The following is a 20,517-nucleotide window of genomic DNA, read 5'->3' on the forward strand; positions in this document are numbered from 1 at the left end:
GATCGGAGAGTCAGGTTCCTGCTTCCTAGTCTCTTTTTACTGACCCATGGCTCCCCGGCTTGACCTCTCCACTACCTCCCTCTCATCAATCACAGACTTCACCCCTGCTCTGTGGGGAAGAAGGTGGGGGGGCCCCCCGACCCCATTGCCTCATTCTTGCAAGCTTGAGAGCCTCCCGTCTGTCTGAGCAGCCGCAGCTTTGCAAGCAACTGCCAAGGGAGGCAATGTGCAATTCCTTCACCTCTCCGCTACCCCCACTTTTTTTTTTTTTTTTTTTACACAATGCAAGTTACCGCAGAAAGGTTGCTGCAGGTGTGTGTGTGTGTAGGGAGGGGGAAATCGCCCCCCATAAAACCCCACCTGGCATCTCCTTCCTTTGCCAACTTTCCGCTCTCAACCCAACGTTTTGCCTCTTGGATTCAAACTCGGCAGGTGGAATTTCACATCGCTGTTTTGTGTTTTTCCTTTGTGTGTGTGTTTCTTCCTCCTGGTCTTCGGGTCCGGATCCAAAAAGATTCAACTCCCACACTGGTTTTGCTCTCCCCACCCCCCCTTCCAATATGCTGATGGACCCCTTGCAAAGTTTTCTCCTATTCCAGTGATGGCTAACCTTTTTGCCGTTGCGTGCCACCCACACCCATAATTCAATGCACCCCAGCCCCACACACATGCACACGTGACCCCCCCCGCACTCCCGCTTTTGGCACGGGATGGCATGGTGTGGCCGGTAGGCCTGTTTTTCGCCCTCCCCAGGCTCCAGAAGCTTTCTTGGAGCCTGGGGAGGGCAAAAACGGCCTTCCCCACAGCTATCCAGAGGCTAGAAGCAGCCCGTTTCTTAAAAATGGGCCTTCCGGGCCCACCAGAAGTCAGGAAATGGGCTGTTTCCAGACTCCGGTGGAGTAAAGACAGTTTTCGCCCTCCCCAAGCTCCTAGAAAGCCTCTGGAGTCTGGGAAGAGCAAAAAATGGGCCTTCCCCACCTCCCCGAGGCCCTCTGGAGGCCAGAACCAGCCTGTTTCCTGACTTCTGGTGGGCTCAGAAGGCCCGAAAATCAGCTGGGGAGGTGAGCTACGGCAATGCTCGCGTGCCCACCGATATGACTCCACGTGCCACCTGTGGCACGAATGCCATATGTTTGCCATCACGGTCCCATTCAATCAACTTTTTCATTTCATAGACAAAAGTGGTTGTGGCTGGATAACATTTGATGGTTCTGGCTTTGGAAAAGGGACGACCTAAACTGCACAAGGGCATGCGTGTGTGTGTTTGTGTGTGTGTGTTGTTAGCTCCAACAAACATTTTGCATCCTTTGCTTAACAACACACGCAAAGAGCCTTGGTGGCGCAGCAGACTAAAGTGCTGTTAAGTAGCACCAGCTGCCTGCAATTACTGCGAGTTCGAATCTCACCAGGCTCAAGGTTGACTCAGCCTTCCATCCTTTCGAGGTAGGTAAAATGAGGACCCGGATTATGGAGGCAATAAGCTGACTTTGTATAAAAAAGAAAGCCCTACTAAGCAGGTATATACAAAAGTATGAAGGCTATTGCTTAATGCATTGTAAGCCGCCCTGAGTCTCCGGAGAAGGGTGGCATATAAATCAAACCAATAAATAGATAGATAGATAGATAGATAGATAGATAGATAGATAGATAGATAGAACAAAATAGTCACTACAAGACACAACATGCCGCAACAAAGTGGAACACTACAAAAAAAAAAAAATCCAGTCCCTGAGAAAATGCAGCACTCATGGGTTTTTTTGCAAAAATTATTTAGCTGATGGTCACAGACAGAGCCTCTTCAGCACTAAAATTCTCTCTTTGTCTCTGGTTTCCCAAAATATATAGAGATACTCGCTCTCCACTTTTCTTCCAATTTGCTTTTAAGGAAAGCACTGACATAACCCCACTGCAGAAAAGTTTCCCAGCCTGATTAGCATTAACTGGTTATTCGTGTTAATGATTTTCATTTGCTGTTGAGAGGGGTGGATTGGGGCAGTGTGAACAAAGTTACTTCTAATTTGCATTTCTGTTTTGGGAGAGGGAAGGTGATGCCGAAATTTTATGCAACTCTTTAGAAGGGTGGGTATTTAATGACTCATATTAAATACCAGGGCGCCACGGTAAGAGGGGGAAAAAAACAACAATTATTTGTATGCATCTCCAGCGATTCAGTTTAAAGGTTCACTTAGTTTGGAGAAAACTCCAACGAATGTAATGGGATTTATTTTTGAGATAGCATGCAGAGGGCAGCACTATCAGAGAAGTAAGTTCTGGGAGAACAACTGTTATTTTTTCCCCCCTAATGTAAAGTCCAAAGAGACTCTGATATTTCACCCAGTTCCCACTTTAAATCAAATATGTGAATTGGAATGTGCTTATATACCAACATTCTTTTTTCTTAATTTTGAGCTATGATTTGGAAAGAAAGAAAGAGAGAGAGAGAGAGAGAGAGAGAGAGAGAGAGAGAGAGAGAGAGAAAGAAAGAAAGAAAGAAAGAAAGAAAGAAAGAAAGAAAGAAAGAAAGAAAGAAAAAGAAATTATAGTTTCTCAAACATTTGACTCAATCATAAAATGGGAAAGAGGGAGGGAGGGAGGTAGAGAGGAAGGAAGGAATCTTTAGAGAAAAGATAAAATTGCAAATCTTGGGAGAATGAAGACACACACCCCAAAATATTTGAGGGATTCTCCCTTGGAGAATTACTTCTAATAAAAGATTGCATACCAACATAAGAAAAGTATACAACAAGGCATACAAAAAAATAATCTCCCCCACGCAGATTATAACATGGAAAGGAGAAAAGTTCGTATAGCTGAACAGCAAAAAGCCAACCTGAATTGAAATAGATGGATTTGCCCATATGGACAAGAACTAAGCCTGAACTGGAATAACTCTATGGCAAGAATATCTCGCCAATTCATTTGCCTACAACTCCCATCGTACTTTGCCATGGGCTCTCAGGCTGCTGGGGCCCAAAGTCTAAAGATGTGGAAGGATGCTTTAAAACATGAAGGAGCAATGGAGACGTTTTGATGACTTTAGAGAGTGTTTTGCCCAGTAGGCTGTAGTTCTTTAGTGAGGAAGATCTTGGTCGAACTGACCAGTAGACCTGTTCTTCATATTCTTCCATAGAAATGACTTCTCATTCAAAATCCCTTGAAGTGTTAATACCACTTTATAATGCCTTGGTAAGGCCACACTTGGAATATTGCATGCAGTTTTGGTCGCCATGATGTAAAAAAGATGTGGAGACTCTAGAAAGAGTGCAGAGAAGAGCAACAAAGATGATTAGAGGACTGGAGGCTAAAACATATGAAGAACGGTTGCAGGAACTGGGTAGGTCTAGTTTAATGAAAAGAAGGACTAGGGGAGACATGATAGCAGTCTTCCAATATCTCAGGGGCTGCCACAAAGAAGAGGGAGTCAAGCTATTCTCCAGAGCACCTGAGGGCAGGACAAGAAGCAATGGGTGGAAAGGGAAGGCGAAGGAGGAAGAGGAGGAGGAGTTGTGGAAGAGGAGAAGGTACAAGCACTCCTCTTCCCCCCCAGGTTTGGTTAGCACACCGTTCCTTCATTTTGGGTAGATGTTGGTAGGGATCCAAGCTCATTCTATTTCAATGAGGCCTTCTTTGCCATTCCTTTGGAGATTTGGGGGCTGCCTGTGTAATTGGGCATTGAAGTAACTTCCATCTGGTTTATTTTGACTTGTAACCATCCTCTGGAAGCTCCTTGAGATTTGAAAAAGACCACTGGAAGAGGGAGTTTACTTCTGTGAATGAGAAATGAGGAGGAGAAGGAGAAGGAGAAGGAAGGATCTGAGGGTGGAAAGAGAGAAGACCGTGCCAGGCACCTTCGTCAGAACGGCTCTCCCCACAGACAGAGTGACTCTGCAAGTCAACAGCCAGTTGGCAAAGTCCACAAATTGCAAAACCATTTTTGCCAAATCTTTCCTCCCCGTCTTGTGCCCGGGGCAGTTACCCAAATCTCTGTGCGGCTCTCAGATCACTTCCTCCCAACGTGCGAACACTAAGCCCATCTGGAACTGTTTAAAGCTAAATATCCTTTTCTCTCCAACCCCCCCTCAGACCAAACTCGGATTCTTCCGAAGTTAAAACAAGCAGAGAGAGAGACGGGTGGGGGAAAAGGAGTGCCAGGCTGGGCTGATGTTCCTTCTTGCTCGCTCGCTCGCTCCTCTTTCTCTTCTTCCCACTCTTTATTTTCAGTTGAATTTCTGGGGAACGAGAATCAATCGGCTTCTGGCAATTGGTCAAGCCCTGCACATTTTTCTCATTAATCAAAGAAGTGCTCAGATTCCACGTTGCCGGTGCGGGCAGCGCAAAGCGCCACACTGAGACCTCGGCTGCTCCAGCCAAGGAATCCCTGAAGTGGCCTGTGGGGTGGGCAACTGAAGACGAGAAAGAGAGACAGGCAGACAGACAGAGAAACTGAGAGAGAGAGAAAGAAAGAGGGAGAGAATTGAGAGAGAGAGAGAGAGAGAGAGAAATTGAGAGAGAGAGAAATTGAGAAAGAGAAAGAGAGACAGAGAGAGAGAGAAACTGGGAGAGAAAGAAAGAGGGAGAGAATTGAGAGAAAGAGAGAGAAATTGAGAAATTGAGAAAGAGAGAGATATGGAGAGAGAGAGAGACAGAAGAAAGAGAAGGACAGAAAGAGAGAGAGACAGACAGAAACTGGGAGAGAAAGAGACGGAGAGAGAATTGAGAGAGAGAAAGAGAGAGAGAGAAAGAAAGAGAGAGAAAGAATTGAGAGAGAGAGAAATTGAGAGAGAGAGATGGAGAGAGAGATGGAGGGAGAGAGAGAGACAGAAGAGAGAGAAGGACAGAAAGAGAAAGAGAGACAGAGAGAGAGAAACTGGGAGAGAGAGAAAGAAAGAGGGAGAGAATTTAGAGAAAGAGAGAGAAATTGAGAGAGAAATTGAGAGAGAGAGAGATGGAGAGAAAGAGAGAGAGAGACAGAAGAGAGAGAAGGACAGAAAAAGAGAGAGAGAGAGAAACTGGGAGAGAAAGAGAGGGAGAGAATTGAGAGAGAGAAATTGAGAGAGATGGAGAGAGAAAGAAAGAAAGAAAGAGAAATTGAGAGAGAAAGAGAGAAATTGAGAGACTGAGAAATTGAGAGAGAGAGAAAGAAATTGAGAGGCACAGAGAGAGAGAGAGAGAGAGAGAGAGAGAGAGACAGACAGACAGACAGACAGACAGACAGACAGACAGACAGAACCATGGCAAAAGAAGGCTCCCTCCTCCCTTTTATCCAGCATGGATTTCATTTGCAAAAGTAGCCAGAGCAAATGCTATTGCAGCTGCTGCCGAGCAAGCCATCTCACACAAAAAGAGGCGGCTTTTGGGGACCATGACTGACAGGTTTTCTACCACCACCCCTCCACTGCCCCCCCCCAATATCCCTGAAGCTGGTAAAGCGACTCAGAAGCGACTCAGAAGTATCGAAGTTTCTTCCCGAATTCTGGGATAAAATCTGCCAGACCTCCCCATCGACCGAAATCCTGCCAAAGCACATGTCCGTTTTGCTGACCAGCAGCCAGTTCTCAGCTCCCGCACGTCTCCTAGGCTTCACATTCCGAGGTTGGGAGAATTAGGGAACAGGTGTTTGGAAGCTTGTCTGCCCTTAGGAAGAGGACCACGGGCATTGGGGGGGTGGGTGGGGGGAGACACCCACCAGGCACCCGTTGAAAAGCACCCCACAAAATTTCTGTGGTGCGATGGGAAAAGTGCGACCCAAGAGTATCCGGACATTGGAAAACAGACCTATAACAATACAGGGAGTCCTCTCTTAGCGACTGCCTCGTTTAGTGATCGTTTGCAGTTACGACCGTCTTGAGAAAGGAACCGGCTGTCCTCTCCTCGCCTTTACGACTTTTGCAGGCCTGTAAAAATCAAGGGAAGCCGAAGTTCCGTAAGATAGTCAGCACCGCTGCGGGTTTGACTAAACGACTGCTTCGCTTAATGACTGAGTTGCTGGTTCCAAATGTGGACACTATGCATTTAGAAAGCAGGAACCGTACAGTACAGGTTAGGTTCCTCGGCTTGCAACCACAATTGAGCCCCAAATTTTCTGCTAAGCGAGAAAGTTATTAAGCGAATCACTACCGTTGTTAAATCGGTAACGCGGTTGTTAAGTGAATCCGGCTTTCCCTTTGATTTTGTTCAACAGAAGGTTGCAAAAGGCGATCCCCTTAACCCTGGGACATTGCGACCGTCATAAATATGAATCGGTGTGCCAAGCGTCTGGATTTTGATGGCCCTGGGGATGCTGCAATGGCTGTGTGACAAACGCTCATAAGTCACTTTTTTTCCAGGGCCGTTTTAATTTCGAATGGTCACTAAATGAATGGTTGTAAGTAGAGGACCACCTGCGCACCGTTTCCTAGACACGAGATTTCAATTTCCCCTGGAAAGCCCCTACTGATGCCTCCACCATCAATGGCATGGTGATCGAATCTCACCAGGCTCAAGGTTGACTCGGCCTTCCATCCTTCCAATGAGGACCCAGGTTATTGACTCAGCCTTCCATCCTTCCAATGAGGACCCAGGTTATTGGGAGCAAATATGCTGACTCTGTAAACCGCTTAGAGAGGGCTGTAAAAGCACTGTGAAGCGCTATATAAGTCTAAATGCTATTGCTAAGTGCTTTTCTGCTACTTTCCTGGTACCATCATTGCATGTACTACCAAGAGCCTTGGTAGTACAGTGGTCTAAGGCACCCTGTTATTAAGCTGGTTATTAAGACCAGCTGCCTGCAATTAAAGTAAGATCGAATCTCCCCAGGCTCAAGGTTGACTCAGCCTTCCATCCTTTCTAAGGTAGGTAAATTGAGGACCCAGTTTGTGGGGGCAATAAGCTGACTTTGTATAAATATACAAAAGTATATTAACGCACTGTAAGCCGCCCTGAGTCTCCGGAGAAGGGCGGCATATAAATCAAATTTAAAAAAATAAAAATAAAAAAAAATGTATGAAGTCCAGCTGTTGACGAAGGGCCTGGCAAGGCGGAAGATGCCAACACTATTAAAAAATATACAGAGCTCTTAAGAAATTTCACCTGGCAAATTGGCACATACGGCTTGTCTTGCTTTAAAAATAGTGCTCGGCACCACTGGAATTGGGGCCAGCCTCTTTCCCTTTGCTCTTTCACGCAATCTCGATGCAAAATACAGCAATGTGCTCATAAAATAAATAAAAAAAACCCAGATGCCTCTTGTTACGTATACGTCACCAATAGGTAGTCCTCAACTTACAACCATTCGCTTAACGACGGTTCAAAATTGCACCGGTTTTGGAAAAAGTGATTTTTTTTCCCCCTGTCCTTGAAATTACCATCAATGTACTGCTTTGCGGTCACATGATTGCAATTCTGGAGCTCCGAAACCAGCTCGAAGCACCAATTGCTATTTGTGACTTTCCCAAATGGTTTCCGACAAACGACATCTATGGGAGAAGCAGGATTCACTTAACAATCATCTGATTCGTTTAACAATCGTGGTAAAAATGGGTTGTAAAATCAGGTCCAGTTAGGCGATTTACTCACTTAACAACCACTTTGCTTAGTGACCACAATTTCGGCCCCAATTGCGTTCGTATGTCGGGCATTACCTGTACAAGGTTTTTCTTTTCTTTTTTTTCTATCGATAAAAACTCATCACTGCTAATTAGAACCAGACGCACAGCCCATGTGGAATAGGAGGTAATTGTAGCAAAATTATTTATAATACCAGAGAACAATTGTTCTATTTTCTATCCCGTGTTCCTCATGAAATAAAGCCCTGTAAGACATTCCATGATGTTTTGCAGACCTACGCCGTTGTTAAGAAAACCCAAATATTTTGGCAAACAAGGCCACCCCCACCGATCCCCTTTAAACCTAGAGTAAATTTGGGTTAAAGCCTTGAGTGGCAAAACGACTTGGGTGTCTGGATAAGCAAGAGAACCTTTAATGCAGGAGTGTCCAACCTTGGCAACTTTTAAAACCTGTGGACTTCAACTCCCAGAATTCCCCAGCCAAGCCTGGGGCATCCTGGGAGTTGAAGTCCACATTTGAGCCTGGTGAGACTTGATCACCTTGCCATTTTTTTTTTTTTTTTAAATTTGATTTATATGCCGCCCTTCTCCGGAGACTCAGGGCGGCTTACAATGCGTTAAGCAATAGCCTTCATACTTTTGTATATTTATACAAAGTCAGCTTATTGCCCCCACAAACTGGGTCCTCATTGATGGTGGAGGCATCAATAGGGGTTTTCCAGTGGAAATTGAAATCTCATGTCTGGGAAACAGTGTGCAGTTGGTCCTCGACTTACAAGCATTCATTTAGTGACCATACAGGACCGTTCAAACGGCCCTGAAAAATAAAGTGATTTATAAGCGTTTGTCACACAGCCATTGCAGCATCCCTGGTGTAATGAATAAAACAAAGTTAAGTCAACGGTCAACTTGAACTTGCTCTCAGCCAGCCCCAGTTCTCCCAGTATAGAAAACTGTCTGGCCAAAAGAAGCACCTGCTCACCCTTCCCTCCTGCTTTGGCACCAAATGCCGGAGACGCTTAATCCGGACAAACCAGTTTGAGTCAGCAGAGCAGGCCAAGCTGCAATTCATTAAAAAAAAAAAAGGAAAACAAGACTCACAAAGCCAAATGCGTTGTGATTTAAGCAGGTTTCTGGGGATGTCTAATTAAGAACTCCACAGGGCCCAACTGTCATCAACAAGCGGCCCAGTCAAAGAAGGAAAAATAGGCAGCTCCTTGGCAAAAAATAAAAAAATTCGGCAACATGTCCCCCACCTTGGTTGCCACTCGTAACCAAACAATCACAATACAAGCCACGAAAGCAACTGGAGAAGATTGCTCCGAGCCGAATGGCTTTAAGCGAAGATGAACAGGCTCGACCGTTTTTGGTATTTCAGCGTTTAAGGGAGAGACAAAATTTTGCCAAGCAGACCAAAGCAGAACTGGCTCGGTGCGGAAAGACAGCACAGAAAATAGATGTGAAGTAAAACATGGAAACATTCATTTGCCCCCATCCCCAATTCGTTGCCACGTTTCTGGGCTCAAAGGTTTATCCTTTTTTCTTCCCCATAAGGCTGGACCAGTTTGCGAGGAATAGGAGGCCGAACGAGGCCGGCTGTGTCTCCTCCTGTTTCTTGGACCGGATTTTACCCAGCCTTATCCTAAAGGATCAACAAAACAGCAGGACTATCACATCTCCCGTTGCGAGAGGAGACAGTTCAGTGAACTGTAATTAAAAGGAAAGCAAACTTCTCTGCATCGAGAGAAAATAACAAGAGCGTACACTAAGAATAATTTCAGAAGGGGAATGGTTGAAAAGAATACAATTATGCTACGGTTCGGCATCAGATACGCACACCAACACAGGCATTATAATATATAAATCCATCTGTTTACTGTCGTGGCCACAGATCGTAGCAACAAGGCAGAGCATAAACTAAGTTTATGGGGGGAAAAAAAAACGAGGGGAAAAAATGGGATACAGAAAAATTAAGGTAAGTAGAACTTGGAACGAGCGTTGCGAGCTTCAAACTTTCTACGTTTCAAGGAAAGCAAGCCAGTTCTGGCAAACCACTGGAATCACAAACGCAACAGATTTGTTCAATCCTTCAGAATCTGACAATATTGACAATTTCTCTACCCCACCCCACATTGTGGGATTTCACCATAGATAGGCAGTAGAAGACAGAAGATGCAATATTGTCTTCTAGTCTAACTCGGCACTATGTCGGCCATACATTACGCTAAAATGTTCAATAAAACAGAGAGGGACAGAATGCAGAAGCTTTTGTCAAACTGCAGCGCTGAATCTGAACCAAATTCCTCGTTCTTTTCCAATGCAAGAAAAACTTGGGGGAAAAATATACACGACCCCATCCCTTTTATTCAGCCTTATACAACCCTTGCTTTGCTTTCGGCCCATTCTTACCCACCAGCCGGTGCCCCGTTTTGTGATCTCTGGTGCAGATTTCAATTCCCACATTATCCACAAATATGTGCCAAACAGGAGGGAGAAAACACATCCTTTGACCCACTCCCTAAGCCCTCTAAGGTAGTTACCGACTTTTAAGAGGCATCTCCTTGGTGTAAAGTAACACCCACCGAGTTGACGCACACTGAAATATTTTTTTTTAAAAAATTCCTAGAGTCCCAAATACTTTTCCTAACATTGCACCAAAGGGTGACCACCAAGATTCTGGTATAGCACCCTTGCCAACGAATTCATTTTATTAAAAGTCATAAGATTTCGTGAGCTGTAACTCACAACATTTTAACCGTATTTAATTTTTCATTTTGTGCTTGGGGTTCTCATTGGTTTTAGTTGATCTTATGGCTTTTCCCCACCCAGAGTCACTCGTCTGAGATGGGTGGTTACGCCAATTGGATAAATAAGGAAAATAAAATAAAACTCTCTTCGACAGATACGTGGTGTGGCCACCCCGATGCGGAGTTTAAATTGGGATGAGCGTGGAAAGGGGAAGACGTGGTGGTTATGCCATGAATCTTACATGTCTGGACATCAATTAAGGATTGTAATATGCATGTCAGAACCGTGCAGGATGGCTAAATTGGTTTTGTCCCAAATCCTTTTGGCAAACTACACCGACTTTCAGTAAAAGGATTTCAACTGAATTGTGACGGCTCTGGTGCTCTCTGAGCTTGGTGTTTTGGTTGCAGACACCTCATTTCACTGATAGCATTACCTAGTCGGGTAATGAAACGTCTGCAAGCAAGCCACCAGGCTCGGAGACCACCAAGGACCCCCATACGCCAACTTTACAAGCGACTGCAGCAAGCTAGGCCAGACAAAGGAGTCAAATGTTTCCCTTGCCACATAGAGGGGGATTAAAAAAAAAAATTCAGCCTCATCTGCCCCTTGCCAAAATCCACACCCCTTTTTTTGGCATTGCCAAAAGCTACCTTAGCAGACAATCTGGGGCCACTGACCTCAGAAGTAAAGGACAAAGGTGTTCGAAGAAACCGGTCCCCAAAGCTCTTAGAAGCTCTTGGAAAGCGCGATCCGGTTTCCGCTAAATTAAACCATGCAGAGGCATCCTTCGAATTTATACCCTGCTGCCATCAATCAACTCTTGGTGGCCATCATATTGTTTCCAACTTAGAGGCTAGAATTTCTGGAATGGAAGGACTGGGGCAGCAGCTCAGGAAGCAGCAAGAAAAGAGGCTGGGCGTTTGGAAGTCAAGAGCTCCCTCCATCTCCCGTCGTCGTCGATGACCACAGAGGATGGGCCGAGTTTAAAAAATCTGATCTTTAAGGACCAGAGTTAGCTGGCTCCTTTGCTAGAGAAAACCAACCACACTATTCCTCCTGAGCAAAACTTTCCTTCTCTAACCAGCCGAGGTGCTGCTGAGCCGAAGGGGGAAAACACACTGTGGCTTCAGATAGATCCAGCAAGCTTAGGCTGGAATTTGCAGGAAATCCTCTTTTTTTTCCCCCCCGCTTCCACCGTCACCAACCTCTCCTGCAACCCTTAGGGATAAAACTGAGTACTTTCCGCCAACCTGCCATTGTCTCTTCTCTTTGCAGAGAGAGAGAGAGGAGATGCCACCTCACTTCGCAGGAGACCCAGAGCAGAAGCAACAACAACACCGCTCCGTGCAAAAGTATCTCCACGCAATTGGATTTATTTTGGAGAGAGGAAGAGGAGGAAGAACCAGCTAACGCTAAAAACATGTGTATACATAGACTGCCTCTCCAGCCACCAACCACAAAAAGTCCCAACTTTTGCAGAACCTGAGGAAGAAGATAACAAATAAACTGGGGAACTGCCTGCTTTCGGTGAGCCAAATTGGACAGGCCACAAGACACACAGGTCAAAATCCCCAGGGTACTTAGCAGCCGCCACTTATGTGGAACGTGCGTGCACGAATTTATTCCTGGCACTCAACATCAGGCGTTTCGCTAAATTTCCCGCTAACCGTGCTGCGGTCCTGCTGCCCACTTTGCATCTTCCTTTCTCAATTTTATTTCGGTTGTCTCGCCCAGCCCGTCCATCCTAAAAACCACGTCTAAAATGGCAAACGAACAGCCAACGGAAGGAAGGGAAAGATGCCAGGCCAGCCCGCGGGTGCCTCCTGATTGGAGTCGAGAGCGCCTGACTGATAAATCACAGCATATGCAGCGCACACGCTATTAATCAATTCACAGAGTCCAGCTGGTAGACAAACTGGAGGAAGACGAGAGGGAAAAAAACCGGGCAGGCTAAGAAGCCAGCTTTTGTGCAGGAACCACGTCGGAGTGGTTCACGCACAAATCTCCAGTTGTTCAGTCAGAGCTGGAGTTTGTTAGCAGCGGTTCGGAAGACGGGCGAGAAAAAACGAGGGCCTGAATTTTTCACCCCCATCTTCTCTCTCGCATGCTGAACAAAGCTCCGGTGGAAATTGGGCCTCTATTCCTTACCCTGCTTAACAGGGTTAGAAAGTTGGGTTAAGAGGATCCTCTGCCCTCACCCCCACCCCTCCATTCTGTCCAAGCCCAGCACCCAGAAAACCAAGGACCTGCCTGCATTGAAGCAATCGGCTACCAGGGGAGGATTTTAAAAAGTAGATGGGACCTCTGAAGAAGCAGGGAAACCCACAACCCGCCTCAGTTATAGTCCTGTAATGCCGTCCCTCTTGAAATACCATTTTGCCTTTTTGGATATGATGAGCTACAAATATGCTTTATTGGCAGGGCCGAGATTCTCCAGTCCTACAAGCATGAAGGTTCTGATGTATAAATATTACACGGTCCTTAACGTATGAATAGGCCAAACAAAGATACTAGCAAAATATTCATCAGAATGATGATCAATGTCCCACCAATGATTTTTCTACCATTGCTGTTTAAATTCCAGAAAGGAAGTTGTTGACCTCTAGCAAATTTCTTTAGTTTTCTTCCTCTTTTTTCTTGGAAATTACCAGTTCTAAGAAAGCACAAACGAAAGAACAAAAGTCCTCCTTCTACCTCTCCGTCTGTTCTGTGTCTCCCAACAAAGAGAGGACTGGAGCCAACTCTGGCCAACAAAGTGCTTTGGGAAAAAAATCAAACTTTAAGGCAACATCAAACAGGGAAGGGGAGGGGGAAAAAAAAGACATTTGATGGACGCTTTGAAGATTTTAAGGAAAACAACTAAAGCTCCCTGGCCAGGTTTAAAGGTGCTTTTTCAAAGAAGGGGGAAATGTTTGATATACTTCAGAACATTCCAGGAAAAGATTAGGAGTGGTGATGTGAGAAATTAAGGCGCTTAGAGAGAAACCGGGACAAACCTGTAAAAAATCCAGTTATGGGACTATTTAGTAAAACATTTCAGGATGAATCAACTTCTGGATCTGTTCTGCTCGACCACGCTGTGAAGGTATTTTTGATTCTGGTTTTTCACCCCGAGACAAAGTGTGAAAGTTCCAAACCCCCAAGACAATATTTGAACCCAGAGTTTTTTAGGCGCAAGTAAAACTTAAAACAGGCCAACTTGAGCAAGCCTCTTTTTTACACCAGACTTGTTCTCGGGAGAACAACTTGCAAGGAATTCAACATCATAATTTAAGGCCTTCAGGATCCAGCGGGGGAAAAAAAGAAACAGAGGATCGACTACAGAGTCACTCACGTGAGATGGGCGACTTATAAATGTGATTACATTTAAAAAAAATATATATATATCTACAGAGAAAGGGATTTTCCCCTGAAAGCTGCCTTTCTTTCAAAGTGATGAGAATATAGGAAAGCATCAGCTGAACCCAAAACAGTCCTACGATGGGAAAACACCCCCGGAACTTTAAAGAAAGCTTCTTCCAGTTATTTAAATTTAAAACAGGACTGGGCGAAGCCATGGCACCTAACCACAACGCAGGGAACCGAGTTCATGAGAAAGAAAGCCTTTCTTTCCCTTAACCAAGGTTTGTTAAATAAGCCACCATCGATTAGCCTCATGAGGTTTGTCAACTCAAATCAATCGCCTTTTCGCTTAGCGTGGTCTCCAAGTGACAAGGAAAACTTCGATTTCCCCAGCGACCGACCACTTTTGCAGAACTTCGAACTTTCACTGGCAAGCAAAGAGACCCCTTCCCCCCCCCCCCCCCTCCCCGCGATACAGAGAATTGGGAATTTCCACATTCACCAGCTGTAATTTTAAAAGTGAGAAGGAACTGTTTTCTGGAGTTTCGCATCCTCCACTTATTTTTACCTAATTTAAAAGCGGACAGATTTTGGAAGGATTTGTGTCCTGCAATGGGGCGAAACAAGGAATTTTAACTGTGCAACAAGCACATAAACTCAGGTTTCGGCTGTGCTCATGCCTTACCGTGCATTACCACGCTGGGGCTTTTCTGAACCTGGGAAATTGGGCAATTGAGCAAAACTAGAGGGATAAGCTCTTGTGTGAATACAGCTGATGCAAAAGGAACAAGGTCTTAATCTGCCCCATAGCTAAGATTGTCCCAAGGATTTCAAACTTTTGAGATTTAGATTTATGAGCTGCTCCTCACCCCAATCCTTAAAGGAGCCCTTTGCGGGGAAAAGAAATCTTAGTTTAAGAGTTTCAAAAATCTAAGGAACCAAAGATAAATAGAGCTTTCAAGCCAGGCAGCCAAGATATTATTCCAAACTCCAGATAACTAATTTATTGGTTTAGACAATCTGAATGGTGGTGGGTGGGGAGAGAAAGGAAGGCTCCAGAATAGGGTGAGAAGCCTGCATCTCCAGAGGCTCTCCAAGGCCGGCCAACCCTTCGCAGAAGAGGTCCGATTCCCGTGTCAAAGAGGTCGTGTGGATCAGCGGGGCAAGGAGAAAGGAGAAACGCGTGTCTTGGGCTCCTCCCCACCCCATCCCCCAAATGATTTTGACAGACTGCCGTTCCCAAGCGTCTCCCACGCCATCCTGAGAACACGCGTGTTGGATGGATCCAGACGGGCGCCGAATCCCACCCCGAGACCGCGCTGACTCTCAACTGGGCTCACCTTCCAAAGCGCGGCAGCCCCCCGGCAGGACCAGCAGCAACGGGCAGGAGCAGCAGCAGCGTCCCCGGGTGCAGCAGCTGGGGCGCCCCCGGGCGGGCCGCAGCCATCGCGGGGCCGGAGCCCGGCGGCGGGGCGGCTGCAGGATCCTGAATCCCGGGGGGGTTGGTTGGTTCGGGAGTCCTTCGGCGGCGTCAAATGCAAGGGATCCGGCGGAATCCTCCCCACCCCAACCCCAAGTTCGGCTTCAGCTCCCGCGATTAAACTCCACCGGGCGCGGGGAAAGCGATCCGGGGTCCCCGGTCAAGCTCGGAACGGCGCCGTCCGTCCAAAACGCCTGCGGTCCTTCCTTCCCCGGCGTCCGAACCCGGCGCGTTCACGAATCCTCCCCGTGTTTCGGAGCCTCCCCGACCTGCATCCCTTCCACCACCACCCCCCCACCCGCCACCCGCAAGAGCTTTACTCCAAAGGGCGCGACAAGTCCAGCTGTTCCGGGCTGGAATCCGAAACGTTTCGGTTTCCCAGTTCGGGGCCGAACCAGCGGCTGGCTCCGCTTTTCAAGTCCCCGGGAAGCGGCCAGCCGTCCCAACCGATGGTCTTGATGGGATCCCTAAAACTCCAGGTGTATCCAGGACGGTCCGGCGCGTTCCGGCTTTACGAATCCTCGGGTTTGGTTCGGTGGCAGCAACTCCGAACCTCCGTCCCGACTTGTTTCGAGCTGCCCGGGCTCCTCCTCCTTCTTTTTACCCGGGTTGCGTAGACCTAGGAGGCTGGGTGCAACATCGGCCGCCAGCGAGCACCCCAACCCGGCTCCGCGATGCTCCCCCAGCGGCTCACGCTACTCGCTCTGAGAGCTCCGGCTCAGCCTCCGCGGCTGAGACCCGAGGGGCGTGGCTCCCTTGTCCATCAAGTCCCGGGCCTCGCCCCCTTAGCAACCCCGCACCCCGCTCGGCGCTAAGCGAGAGAGAGAGGCTCCGAAGGCTCCGCCCCTAGCAACCGCCCAAGCTTCCCGCCGATTGGATCCGCGCCGTTCTTTTAGGGTTTGCCGCCTCGGGGTGGGGGGGGAGGGAGTGGGGGGGGGGGCTTTGGAAAGAAAGATGAATTAAAAGGGGCGGGGGCCGCTTTTCCTCCGCCTCCATTGGCCGAGCGGCCTTTGCAAAAAAAGTAGAACCGCGAGGGGTGCGCGCCACCTAGTGGCCGCGAGGGGAAGACACGGGTTGCGTGTCTTTTTAAACTCGCCCCGTTTCCGTTCACACGGGGTTGATTGGAAAGGAGAGAAAGAGAGCAAGCCCGGGCATCGCTTAAAAACCAGATTCGGGTTTGTTTTTTTTTTTACCCCGGAGTAAGAGCAAGCACCCAGATCTTCCCCGCCTTCTTGGTCAACAACGACGACGGCAACCAGGTGCCCTCCAGATGTCTCTGGACCTGCGAGAGTCCTTCCTATAGCTTAGCACATCTGGAAAGCATCAGCTGGCTGGCTTTGTGGGGGGGGAGGGGGAGGGGGGAAGAGGATGCCGAACCGAATTAAAGGGTGTGTAAGATAGACGACGATTGAAAAAGCGATCGCCCCGGATCCACTTGCAACCGTCTCCGCTCCCACTTCCAAGGCATCCTGTGATGATGATAATGATGATGATGATGATGATGCGAGCCGACAAGGGCGAAGAAGGGGCTTTTGGAAGTGTGTTGCGTACGTTTCTTTTAAAGGGTAGGTTGGTTCCAAACGGATTTTTTTTTTTTAATTTGATTTATATGCCGCCCTTCTCCGGAGACTCAGGACGGCTTACAGTGTGTTAAGCAATAGCCTTCATCCTTTTGTATATTTATACAAAGTCATCTTATTGCCCCCACAAACCGGGTCCTCAATTTACCTACCTTAGAAAGGATGGAAGGCTGAGTCAACCTTGAGCCTGGGGAGATTCGAACTTGCAATAATTGCAGACAGCTGAATGATAATAACAGTGCTTTTAGTCTGTTGAGCTATCCAGGCTCCTGGATAGCTCATTTTTCCCTGCAAGCGGTGTTTTCTCTGCTCTGCTTGTTCCCCGGGCGATCTTCGGCGCTGGAACTGGGGAGGGGAGAGGAATGCGGGGGAAAGAGGGGGAGAAAGTCAGATCTCTCCCCCCACCCCACCCCACCCCATCCCCCCTTTCTTCCAGTTTTACAAGCTTCTTGCACAGAGGAGGTGGGGGGGAGGAAGGAGAATGGGGTTCTACCGCGACTCCCACGCCACGGAGTTAGTCCCGGAGCCTTAACAGCTTGCGCTGCTCCCCGATCTCCCAATGCTCTCCAAAGGGAGGGGAGTCGGGGACCCTTTCAGCCAGCCAGCCAACCAGGGTCCTTGTTCGATCGCGACTGCCAGGCGTTTGCTCCGGATTAGCGCAAGCAACCTCTCTCGGATCGCGAAAAAGGAAAAACCTGGTTGAGCGATCGGGCGGGGCGGATCGCGAAACGGGCGGCGGAGAGGGGGAGGGAGAGAAATTGACAGAGAAATTGAGAGGGAGGAAGGGAGGGAGGGAAAGGGAGAACGGAAGGGAGAGGGAGGGAGGGGGTGAGAGAGAGAAAGAGAGGGAAAGGGAGAGTGTGAGGGAGAGAGGAAGGGAGGATGAGAGAGAGAATTTGAGAGAGATTGAGGGAGGGAGGGAGAGAGAGAGAAACTGAGAAAGAGAGAGAGAGGGAGAGCGTGAGGGAGAGGGAGGGAGGGTGAGAGAAAGAGAGCGTGAGGGAGAGGGAGGGAGGATGAGGGAGAGAGAAAGAGAGGGAGAGCGTGAGGGAGAAAGGAGGGAGGGTGAGAGAAAGAAATTGAGAAAGAAATTGAGAGGAGGAGGGAGGGAGGGTGAGAGAGAAATTGAGAAAGAGGGAGAGGGAGAGTGTGAGGGAGAGAGAGGGAGGAAGGGTGAGAGAGAGAAAGAGGCGAGGGAGGGAGAGGGAGGGAGAGATGGAGGGAGGACGAGAGAGAGAAATTGAGAGAGAAAGGGAGGGAGAGATTGAGAGGGGGGAGAGAAAGGGAGGGTGAGAGAGGGAGAGGGAGAGAGTGAGGGAGACGGAGGGAGGGAGGGTGGGAGAAAGAAATTGAGAAAGAGAAATTGAGAGGGAGGGAGGGAGGGAGGATGAGAGAGAGAAATTGAGAGAGAGGGAGGGAGAAATTTAGAGGGAGGGAGGGAGGATGAGAGAGAGAAATTGAGAGGGGGGATGGAGAGAGAGGGAGAGAGGTGAGAGAAATTGAGAGAGAGGGAGAGCGTGAGGGAGAGAGGGAGGAAGGGTGAGAGAGAGAGAAAGAGAGGGAGGGAGAGAGGGAGGGAGAGATTGAGAGGGAGGAAAGAGGGAAGGAGGGTGAGAGAGAGAAATTGAGAAAGAGAGAGAGAGAGAGAGAGAGAGAGAGAGAGAGAGAGAGAGAGGGAGGGAGGGTGGGTGAGATAGAGAGAGAGACATTGAGAGAGAAAGAGAGAAATTGGGACATTGAGAGAGAGAAAGAGAGAGAAAGAGAGAGCAAGGCTGAGCTGCACCGGCCCGAATGGGAGGCGGCGGGCGCCCGACGGACACGTCCCCGAGACCCAGCCTTAGGAAAATAGGCCTGGCCTTCATTGTGCAAACCGAGAGAGGCAAGGGACGACGATGACGCTCCTTTTGGCAGCCGCAAACCCGGCCCATTCAGGTGACTTGTTTCCTAACTTAAGCCCCACGTTCTCCCTTCCTGCCTTCCCCAACCGGCTTTGCCTTTTTCCTTCCAATTTTCGTGGAAACTCTCCGGCTTTTTTTTTTTCTTCTGTTGTTGTTGTTGTTTTTAAAATAGAAAAAAAAATTGGGAGGAAAAATGGCTTTTCAAGCTTGCTCCCCCGTTTGAGCGCTTCTCCTGAAATATCCTGCTGCAGGAAATTAGAGCCCGAGCCCGAAACGTGGTCTGCTTAATCCTCCTGTTTGCTCAAGGATAAGCAAGCAGAGATGCATGTTTCGTGATCAAACAGGCTCAGCAGCCTTTCCTTTCCTTTTCCTTTTTTTTCATTCATTCATTCATTCATTCATTCATTCATTCATTCATTCATTCATTTATTGGTTCGATTTATATGCCGCCCTTCTCCAGAGACTCAGGGCGGCTTACAATGTTTTTAAGCAATAGCTTTCATACTTTTGTATATACCTGCTTAGTAGGGCTTTCCCCCCCCCCCCCCACTAAGCGGTGTTCTTTTTTATACAAAGTCAGCTTATTGCCCCCCACAATCCGGGTCCTCATTTTACCTACCTCGGAAGGATGGAAGGCTGAGTCAACCTTGAGCCTGGTGAGATTCGAACTTGCAGTAATTGCAGGCAGCTGGTGTTACTTAACAGCGCTTTAGTCTGCTGCGCCACCAAGGCTCTTTTGCTCTCCCCCTTTTCTCAGTTTCCCCCTGATTTCTTCCTTCGGTGTTTGCTTTTTTGTTTTTTTTTTGTTTTGCAATTTGGCAAAAAAAGCTTCGCTGCCCTAAGCCTGGTGAAAGTTGGTGAAGATGCTCCAGAAGGGATAATGGTATGGATCATGGTTAGATTATTCTGTGCAATAAAATATTCTTTGGGTAAGGCTAAGCCAGGGGTCTCCAACTTTAAACACTCAAAGAGCCATTTGGACCCGTTTCCAGTGGTGGGTTCCTCCCGGTTCGGTCCGGTTCGGCCGAGCCGGTAGCGGTGACGATATGACGTCACCGAACCAGTTCTCCCCCCCGCCCCTCCCCACCCCCCCCACGTTATTCTTACCTTTTATTTGGTCCCACCCCCAATCTATTGCTGCCTCCTGAGTCCCAGCTGATGACTAGAGGGAAAAAAACTGTTTAAACTCTTGCCGCGGGGCTTCAAAGGGCCGTCCTACAGCTGATCAGTGTTAAAAGCAAACAAATGAGTTGGGTCGTAAGTGCAAGGACTGGTCGTAAGTGCGAGGACCTTCCAGAAATGACTCTGACCAGCTAGCCACGCCCACCTAGTCACATGACCTCCAAGCCACACCCACAAAATAAGCCACGCCCACAGAACCAGTAGTAAAAAAATTTAGAACCCACCCCTGCCCGTTTCCCACAGAAAAGAAAACACCGGGAGTCACAAAACCCTTCCCGTGCCTGACTATTTCTTGAGCGGCCACAAAACTAGCATATGTGGTTGAATTAAATGTTCTGAAACTTTTCTTTTCTTGGATTTATCCATGGTTGGCCTACCAGGGGTTGAAAATCTCAATAAATCGCGTGCCGGCGGGTGTCGCACATTGGCGGTTGTGATGCGTATTTTCAGTGACAGGGAGCTGCAGCAGAGTGGTGAAAGAGCCACATGTGGCTCCAGAGCCGCAGGTTGCTGACCCCCTGGGCTAAGCAAAGAGAAGCAAAAGAGATGCAACACTCCTCTGGGGATCCATCCTCCCCTCAACTGCTCTGAGCCAGAGCAACTCTGCACATGCTTGTTGGAGGCCGTGACTTTGGGGATGGGAGGGATCTTAAAAGCCAAGCATAGCCCCTGCTGGGATTGCAACATCTGCCCAGGGATTCCAGATTCTGCCCTTGAAAAGCACCGCTTCTGCGGAATGG

At 48.0% G+C, this 20,517-nt stretch overlaps 1 protein-coding gene across 1 annotated transcript in view; it reads right to left on the reverse strand.

The window, feature by feature from the left end:
• Positions 1-15,193, reverse strand: part of EPHB3 (EPH receptor B3) — a 146,335-nt gene extending 131,142 nt beyond the window's left edge. The window contains exon 1 of the mRNA XM_070946165.1: positions 14,978-15,193. The gene's annotated coding sequence lies outside the window, so the exon portion shown is untranslated. The remainder of the gene's footprint in view (positions 1-14,977) is intronic.
• Between the last annotated feature and the right edge of the window lie 5,324 nt (positions 15,194-20,517).

The sequence above is a fragment of the Pituophis catenifer genome, unplaced genomic scaffold, assembly GCF_029215685.1.
Source record: "Pituophis catenifer annectens isolate HBS135680 unplaced genomic scaffold, rPitCat1.0.hap2 SCAF_6, whole genome shotgun sequence".
Lineage (NCBI taxonomy): Eukaryota > Metazoa > Chordata > Lepidosauria > Squamata > Colubridae > Pituophis > Pituophis catenifer.